The 10455-nt window shown below is 41.5% G+C and overlaps 1 protein-coding gene across 1 annotated transcript in view; it reads left to right on the forward strand.

Moving 5' to 3' along the window:
* Positions 1-207: 207 nt before the first annotated feature.
* Positions 208-10455, forward strand: part of LOC123753399 (uncharacterized) — a 242855-nt gene continuing 232607 nt past the window's right edge. The window contains exon 1 of the mRNA XM_069316112.1: positions 208-472. The gene's annotated coding sequence lies outside the window, so the exon portion shown is untranslated. The remainder of the gene's footprint in view (positions 473-10455) is intronic.

Below are 10455 nucleotides of genomic sequence, written 5' to 3' on the forward strand. Positions count from 1 at the left end.
TCCGGAAAAGTCTCGAGACTAAAGTGGCGATAATTTGGGCGCGTGAAGTGGCCAAGATGGCGGCGATGGTGTCGGCGGTGGGCGAGCACGTGGCGGCGGGGCTGGTGCGCATGCGTGGGGCGAGCAGCAGGTGAGTGGCATGAGACGCACCTCGAGGGAGGGTTGTGGGCGGGTCGCGCGGGAGGGGCTTCAGTCGGCTCCTGCCACCCGAGCAGGGAGGACGTGGCTTACTTGCGCGCGGTCTCTCTCTCTCTCTCTTACTCTTCCTCTCTCTCACACACTCGCTCCCTCTCAGAGCATCTCGTTGCACGCGCTTGATTGAACAAACGATCGTGATTGCAAAAAAAAGAGACATATATATATATATATATATTCAATGTATTAGAGAGAACACTTTCAATATCTTGACATAGTTTTAAACCAGTTTTATACAGGACATATCAAGAAGACAACATTCTAATCAAAGTTCTTGGTACGTATTCCCATCAATGGACATTGCAATGTTGCAATTCATTCATTGTTTTTGCTTCTGTCGCTGCTTTTACCTCTAAAAATAACAGAACGTTAACATGCTATTTCTGATATTTTTATATATATTGAGAGACGAACTTTTCACCATCACTTTATACAAATTATTAATTTTTATTAATATTACCGATAATAAATCAAATATACCTGAAAATATCTGAGAGAAAATTTCGATGAAATTAAAAAAATAAAAAAAAAGGTTCACTACACCAACGGTACATTGATTTGAGGGTACATATTCGATTCCACACAGACCCCAGCGGTACATCGGTACGCTCACGCCACGAGGTACACAGGTACACAGGTACTCAATGTTACGCGAATGAGACAGGTGCGGTACACAGAAAAAAAGTGACGGTACACAGCCTGTATCATCCGACGGTACTCAGGGCATATCATCCAATGGTACGGATACCTTATCAACCGACATTACACACAACTAATGGTACAGAAACATGACTTTACACACAACAGACGGTACATCAAATTTACGAATTACGGGGACTCTATGGTACAGCTGCTTAGCGGTACATAAACCTGTCGATCAGTGAACGTAATGGTACAAACCCGCAATCATTTACAGGACCAACGGTACAACAGCCCAGTGGTGCATGAACCTAATGGTACAAGTGATGCACAAATCAGAAGGTACAATAAATTAACGGTGCACAGACCCGAAGGTACACTGATACCAAAAAAATAAAAACGAATCGTTAATTAATCGGTTTAAAATCCGCTATAGCAATTTGGCTGTATAACCTGAGCCTTCCCACACCTGAGCCTCCATCTCTGCCACACCTGTGTTGGCATCTCTGCTCCACATGTGTCGCCCTCTCTCGGCCACACCTGTGCCGCCCTCTCTCGGTCCCACACACATGTGTCGCCCTCTCTACCATACCTGTTTAAATGCTCCAACAAACTTGTCCACACCTGTCAAAAAACTCCCCAACACACCTGTCACAAAACTGTCAGCATGTGTCATATGATATCAACACACACGCGTTAAATTATATTCAAAGTCAACGAAATAGTTTATTACTAAAATGCACACAAAAAATGAGATAGATTTAATCCATCAAACTGTTTCTCATTATAATCTGACACCGGGATATTGTTTGATTGCGTTAAGAGCGATAAAACTGAATGAGGATGAGAAACATCTGATTCAGAGTTAAAAAAACAGTGACTTAACTCGACCGTAATGAGACATATATGGCTTACACATGTGATTTCATTATAAGACAGATGTGTCTCAGAATCAGCCGCCTCTGTCTCGCAATGAGAAACATTCGATTCATGGTGCATCATACCTGGCTCGTTTAGACACACATTTGGCTCATAATGAGATATACCTGACTCCAAAATTAATGAGTCACATATAATTAAAAGTGAGCCACCCCTGACTCCAAAATAACACACACGCACGTAATTAAGAGTAAGATACACGTGGCGTAAAATGACAAACATCTGACTCCAAAGATTACACACACACACACACCTGACTCCAAAAATGACTCTCAATTGACCCATAAAAGCGATTAAAAAAACAAAAGGGGGGTCGCACGATCACCGTCTCTCTCTAAACAATTGATCAACGTATTGATGAATCGTTAAATTCATAGTTACGTGAATTGTTAAATTAAAGTCAATTGAATTGGGTTAAAAAAAATACATTTGAAATAATAGACGAGATAATGACTTGGCTGAAACCTTTAAATTTCCCTCCCCCCCCCCCTGATCATCACTTCGCCTTTTTAAACGTAATCGACCAATCCGTTCAAAATACGACGTATTAAGTCGAAATTATAGCACCTAAGTATTCATGTTTTCCGTGCATTGGCCTCAATAATTTCTGTCGATTGATAAATCAACAGGAAAACATGACAAGTTAATGTTGAAAACTTAAAGATTCGTGTAAAACCATATCTAGAGTTAATGTTAATATTACAATTTAACACATAAATCTTCTGATATTCAGGGTAATATATCAACAAGAATGCTGATGTAAACAGCATTAAATAACTAGAAAACATTAAATAACATCGTACGATACTGAAGTGTGTTAAATCTTCAGTGAACAATTATGTTAAATTGTGGAAATCTCGAGTGAATAAATAATATTAAATTGTGTTAAATCACGTGATATAAAAGGAGTATTCGAATATGTTTAAAAAAATGATAAATATATATACTACAAAAGTGAACAAGTTAGAAGAGTCAGGTTAATTCACGTTAATATTGAAACTATGTACATTAATCGCTAGGAACATTATGTTAGAAGTACCCAGCAAGAGGCAGAGTAATTATAGGGTCAAAGTGCTATCACCATAACTATATAACACTTGAAAGGGATAAGAAATAGACTAAGAACTTCGTTCACGAGAATGTGCTAAGCTGTCATGGCAATATAGACATTGAAAAATATATGAGAACACGAAGCTAGGATATAAGGACACGGAGTTGAGATATGAGGACACGAAGATGGGATATAAGGACACGTAGCTGGGATATGGGGACACGGAGCTGGGATATGAGGGCATGGATCTGGGATATGAGGACACGAAGCTAGGATATGAGGACACGAAGCTGGGATATGAGGACACGAAGCTGGGATATGAGGACACGAAGCTGGGATATGAGGAGACGTAGCTGGGATATGAGAACACGAAGCTGGGATATGAGGGTACGGAGCTGGGATATGAGGGCACGGAGCTGGGATATGAGGACACGAAGCTAGGATATGAGGGCACGGAGCTGGGATATGAGGACACGAAGCTAGGATATGAGGGCACGGAGCTGGGATATGAGGACACGAAGCTAGGATATGAGGGCACGGAGCTGGGATATGAGGACACGAAGCTAGGATATGAGGGCACGGAGCTGGGATATGAGGACACGAAGCTAGGATATGAGGGCACGGAGCTGGGATATGAGGGCACGGAGCTGGGATATGAGGACACGAAGCTAGGATATGAAGGCATGGAGCTGGGATATGAGAGCACGGAGCTGGGATATGAGGGCACGGAGCTGGGATATGAGGACACGAAGCTGGGATATGGGGACACGGAGCTGGGATATAAGGGCACGGAGCTGGGATATGAGGACACGGAGCTGGGATATAAGGACAAGGTGTGATGAAAAGGAACAGTGATATACCGAACTGTTGCTGAAGTCTGAAGCAGATTACACAAATGTTAAAAATGTTTCCTAAAAGTTCAGAAGCAAAGGAGTGAAGTTAAATTACTAATTGCAAGGTTAAGTATCCTATTTATTAATGATGTTAACACCTCGAGAGAGATGTTAAGGGCTTTACGAGACTGTGTTAACATTGTGGAGATTGCACATTACTGCTAAATTATGTTAATGGAAATTTAATAAAAGGAGCTGAAAGCATTCACAATAGATGCTTGCATCCGTGGGGGGATGGGGGTGGGGGTTAGGGGGGTGGGGGGATGGGGGGTGAGGGTTAGGTGGGTGAGGGTTAGGGGGGTGGGGGTTAGGGGGATAGGCATCTTTCTTCTTGTCCACGGGGAGGCCACTAGATATATTGACCCTCAGGTAAATTCATGTAATTATCTTTTTATACAGATAAAGTGTGTTTTAATTTTGAAAAAAATAAAAAAAATCGTCGTCAATTTTAATCATACATTTTTTCAATATCATTAAGATCTTATTAAGAAAAAATATATATGTAATAGATGAGGAAAATTAACACGTGTGGAAAATCTATGAAAATCTATTGAGAAATTTGTGTATTAGTAACCACCACAAAATCAACATTATAAACATTTTCTAATCCTTATATTAAACACTGAATGAATCACTTGAAGCTGATTCGAGACAAACGAATCCAAATGACTGTCAGGCAGTATTTAGAGATATATATATATAAAATTTACGACTGAAACACGTACGGAAATGAAGAAATAAGATACAGCAAACTACAATAAGATTCAGCAAATACAAAACAAAATACAACAACTACAGAGATGCGATTAGTACTTTAATATAATCAATTGACTAATCACACATTCATATAATGCTTGAAAATAATATTGAACGATCAATATCTAACACCAATGATTTTACTAATAATAATAACTTTACTATTGCTAGGTGAATAGTAATATTAGGTGAAAGAAAACGTGCCTGGCCATTAATCATGTAAGGGAGTTTGATGTTTATTAAATATTTCTTGTACAGTGGCATCCCAATGCATGTAAATGTTCGTTATATGAAGTATTTACTGTACCGTGGCCCGAGTACAGGTGAGAAATATATTAAATACACCTATTTCAGTGCTCTAAGTGTACACGTTTTAAAATATATTAAATGTGGCGTTTTCAATGGTTTAAGTGTACAAACGCTTAGGAAGCTTTTGTGCACTTAAGCTTAAAGCTTCTTCTTAAGCTCCGTGACATTAAGTTTTCGTGAGTGAAGTGCGCGAGCTTTAAGGCTAAGCTAAGGCTTTTTTCAGGCTGGCGTGAAGGTTCATAAACCGGTCCGTTCTGAGGGTTCGACCCCCGGAAGTGGTTTTGTACAGGTTCGTACCGGAAGCGTACGAACCTGGACAACCTAACCAGCCTATCGAGGCTAACGACGCTATCTCTAACAAACGTCTATATTACGATCCTCTTAAGTTCACTAAAAAGAGCGGCATTTGTACGCTGTCAGATGACGTGAAAAAATTCCACGTGGCGGCTTCGCTTTCGACTCACAATCGGGTATCCCGGGTTCGATTCGCAGGGCGGGATAGAAATGGTTTTGTCACGGTTCATTTCCACCTCATACTTCTGTCCACCTAGCAGTAAACAGGTACCCGGGAGTCAGGTAACTGTTGTGGGGTTACCTCCTAGGGAGGGGTCAGTAGTTTCACCCTCCTGTGTAGTCCAGTCACTTGCACTGCTCGGTAGTGTATAGGCCTCCCTGCCTGCAAAGTCAGTGTTCGATCCCCGATGTATCCTGATGGATACATCCACCCCCGTGGATGTATCCATAAGTACCTGACCTTCCTCCTGTCTCATCTATCTCACGCTTGCCAAATGTACCATAGATGACTTCCAACTCTATAGTTTACAACCGGCGGGGGTCAGGAGAAGCAGTTGGGCTTCATGATGTTCTGCTGGTGAAGTTCTCTGTTGAAGGTCTGGTTAAGTCCCTCTCTGTCTCTCTCTCCCTTCCTCGTACACCCTCGGCCACCCTCGCCCACCCTCGGCCACCCTCGGCCACCCTCGGCCACCCTCGGCCACCCTCCGCCCACCCTCCGCCACCCTCGGCCACCCTCGGCCACCCTCGGCCACCCTCGGCCACCCTCGGCCACCCTCCGCCCACCCTCGGCCACCCTCGGCCACCCTCGGCCACCCTCCGCCCACCCTCGGCCACCCTCGGCCACCCTCCGCCCACCCTCGGCCACCAATATAGTGGGGGTCCCCTCATACACCCTCCCCCCCTCCCAATAAATCTGGAGAGTGAAGCCACCATCTATTTACTTACAAAGTTAAACAAAAATATATGACACATTGGGTGACATTAATATGCATTTTGGAATCAAAGTTTAAATATCTTTCGCTATTTCGTCAATATGTAGAGGCAAAGTTTAACAATAATCCAGTAGTGTTTTTTGAAGCTACGATCAAATATATATATATATATATATATATATATATATATATATATATATATATATATATATATATATATATATATATATATATATATATATATATATGGTAGTTTATGCTGTGGTTAGGTTAGATTAAGTTAGGTTAGGTTAGGTCAGGGCAACTTAGGTTAGGCCAGGGCAGCTTAGGTTAGATCAGGGCAGCTTAGGTTAGGCCAGGGCAGCTTAGGTTAGGCCAGGGCAGCTTAAGTTAGGCCAGGGCAGCTTAGGTTAGGCCAGGGCAGCTTAGGTTAGGCCTGGGCAGCTTAGAGTAGATCAGGGCAGCTTAGGTTAGATCAATACAGCTTAAGTTAGATCAGGAGGCCTGGTCGACGACCGGGCCGCGGGGACACTAAGCCCCGGAAGCACCTCAAGGTAGCCTCAAGGTAGGGCAGCTTAGGTTAAGCCAAGACAAGTTTGGCTTGTCACTCACCAGGATCAACATATGTGCTTGTTGCACATATGTTGCACACACCTGCATATTATTGAAATGCAGGAGCGAATATGTCATTTTGTTCACATTTATTTATAATAACTAGTTCATTAATAATTATGTTTTTGCTTAGGTGTTTATATATTTATTTAGTTATTACATATTTACTTTAGTTATTACAGGTAATTAATGTATATTTAATAATTTAAATAATCATATTAATTAATTTAAGGTAATTTGTTTGAACATTTCTGATATGGTGTTTGAGTTTTGATGCCTCGTTTAGCAGTCTTTACCAATGTGGTGTTTGACACTATATGTGGTGCTTGACACTGTATATGTGGTGTTTGACACAGTGTTTCTTTTGTTTTACTAGATGCGTTTGTGTTTTGTTTTAACTGCTGTGGGGTTTGACACCGGTGCAGTGTTGGAGTGTTTGATAACATGTGTGGTTTTTGATACTGTGTTTGTGGTGTTTGAAACCGTGTGTGGTGTTTGACACTATATGTGGTGCTTGACACTGTATATGTGGTGCTTGACACTGTATATGTGGTGCTTGATACTGTATGTGGTGTTTGACACTGTATATGTGGTGCTTGATACTGTATATGTGGTGCTTGACACTATATGTGGTGCTTGACACTGTATATGTGGTGCTTGACACTGTATGTGGTGCTTGACACTATATGTGGTGCTTGACACTGTATATGTGGTGCTTGATACTGTATGTGGTGTTTGACACTGTATATGTGGTGCTTGATACTCTATATGTGGTGCTTGACACTATATGTGGTGCTTGACACTGTATATGTGGTGCTTGATACTGTATATGTGGTGCTTGACACTGTATGTGGTGTTTGACACTGTATATGTGGTGCTTGATACTGTATATGTGGTGTTTGACACTATATGTGGTGCTTGACACTGTATATGTGGTGTTTGACACAGTATATGTGGTGCTTGATACTGTATATGTGGTGCTTGATACTGTATATGTGGTGTTTGACACTGTATATGTGGTATTTGACACTGTATATGTGGTGTTTGACACAGTATATGTGGTGCTTGACACTGTATATGTGGTGCTTGACACTGTATGTGGTGTTTGACACTGTATATGTGGTATTTGACACTGTATATGTGGTATTTGACACTGTATATGTGGTGCTTGACACAGTATATGTGGTGCTTGACACTGTATATGTGGTGCTTGACACTGTATATGTGGTGTTTGACACTGTATATGTGGTGCTTGACACTGTATGTGGTGTTTGACACTGTATATGTGGTATTTGACACTGTATATGTGGTATTTGACACTGTATATGTGGTGCTTGACACTGTATATGTGGTGCTTGACACTGTATATGTGGTGCTTGACACTGTATATGTGGTGCTTGACACTATATGCGGTGTATGACACTATATATATGGCATTTCGACACTCACCAGGTGTGTACAAACAAAACAATTGCTAGTACGATAAAACAATGCACAGAAAAATAACGCCTAATTACCACAAAACTGCTAAAAAGAATAAAAAACAAATACACTATAAACAACATTAACAACATTACAGTTTTTAAACCGTCACAAAAATTTAACTAATATTTTTTCAATCCAATGCGCAAAAAAATATCTTCTTAAAATTGTTTTTTAATAAGATCAAATAATATATTTTTAAAACCTGTGTACGAGAATAAATAACACTTATCATAAAAATTCGAGATCTCTACTTATATAAAAATTATGTATATATATATTTTCGTCCTGAAAAGTAACTTGCAATGTTTGGTTTACCATCGCGTGTGAACTTGCAATGTAAACTGCACCTGCACTAAACTGAATCATTAACGCAGCCTTTGCCTATCGTCTGCAACAATGACTTCACCTCTGCAACATATAAATTGTTCAGTAACAACCGCTGTTGCCTTTGCCGTCTCATAAGACGCTTCTAATTAACTATCTATATATATATATATATATATATATATATATATATATATATATATATATATATATATATATATATATATATATATATATATATATATATATATATATTAGTACGTTTTATCACGTATTTATTGAAAGCAGATTTTCAAATGGTTTTTGTATGATAAAAATACATGTGATTTTGGTCATGTAAATACAATATATATTCCCTTCATGATAGACCAAAAACATGTAAAATATTGACCAGAAAATACAAAAATTATTAAAAAAATATCTATGGGACCAATAGACCTTCATCAGTTTCTTTAATTATTAATTTCTTATATATATTATGTCATTTATTTTGCTTTCCTGGCATATATTATCCTTTTCGTTAGAGAAAACTGCTGGGTGAACAGATACGTCCGGCGAAAGGAAACGTACCCAACCGTTTCTGTCATGCCCTGGGATTGAAACTGCGAGTCCCTCGGTTGTGAACCGAGGACGCAGACCACTGTGATTTACCAAATGGTCTAGAATAGTTGGAACCATCAACTAATTATTAGCACTAACTACCAATTTCAAGTTGGAATCGATAGTTACACTGAAAACCATTATTGTCATCTTGTATGTGTAGTGGATAGGTGGCGTAGGGTGTGTTGATGGGTGAGGCTAGGAGCCGGGTGTGACGGCCGGGGCTGGGCGGGACTGGGCGGGACTGGGCGAGGCACTGCAGGGCGGGACTGGACGGGGGCTGGGTGGGACTTGACGAAAGTGGGCGGGACTGAACGGAACTGGGTGGGATGGGCGGAGCACTGCAGGGCGGGACTGCATGGGGATGGGTGGGACTGGGCGGAACTGAACGGAAATGGGTAGGATGGGCGGGGCACTGGAGGGCGGGACTGGACGGGGGCTGGGTGGGACTTGACGAAAGTGGGCGGGACTGAACGGAACTGGGTGGGATGGGCGGGGCACTGCAGGGCGGCCCTGGGCGGCCCTGGGCGGGGGCTGGGCGGGGGCTGGGCGGCCCTGGGCGGGGGCTGGGCGGGGACTGGGTTGTGAGGGCGGGGTGCGGAGCTCAGTGTCACAGGGTCATCTGACGCAGCTACTTCAGTGGGTCGGAAGTGGCTTTCCTCAGCGGTTTGTTTGTGGTGGTGATCCAGCTGCCTATTGTGTCCTAGCCTCTCCCAGCCTCTCCCAGCCTCTCCAATGACTCTCGACGTATCTTTCTATCATATCTACCTTTGACATTATGACATGAGTCGCCTTCTACATTCTGCTCGTTTAGTTAAGTTCATTTTTCTACTATTCTAACACACAAATTAATACTTAAATGTCCTCTTGTTCTATTGGTAATCGTTGTGACTATTTCCTCTTTTTTCCACAAATCAGTCCCTCAATTCATGTAAAGTATTTTACATGTCTCTATCAAGACTCCTCTCTCTCTGTCTTCTTCTATTTAGCAACGTTAGTTTCAGTTTTTCAATACCTCTCTTCCTATTCAAGTTCCATTATGTGATTTTTCAGGTTGGGGTTTCGCGATGGGGCTCCATACTCTAGGACTGGTCCTAGAACTGACCCCTTGTGGTACTCCACTCGTAATATCTCTCTGTTCACTAAAAATCTCCGCTCTCACTATAACCCCTTGTTTCCTGCCTGAGAGGTACTCTCTCTCTCCCACCTTTGGACTATCCTCTACACACTAGCCTGCTTCTGTAGCTTCAGTAGGAGTCTCTTGTGTACTGACAGTATCAAACGCTTTCTGTCAGTCGAGGAATATGCAGTCTGCCCCCATCATACTCTTGTTTTCTTGTATTCAGGTACAAATATTGTACATGAATATTGTAGAAGTTCTTATTGTAGAACTCCAATAACTTTGCCAAGCATGATTTTTTCTTAG

The sequence above is a fragment of the Procambarus clarkii genome, chromosome 82, assembly GCF_040958095.1.
Source record: "Procambarus clarkii isolate CNS0578487 chromosome 82, FALCON_Pclarkii_2.0, whole genome shotgun sequence".
NCBI classification, from domain to species: Eukaryota; Metazoa; Arthropoda; class Malacostraca; order Decapoda; family Cambaridae; genus Procambarus; species Procambarus clarkii.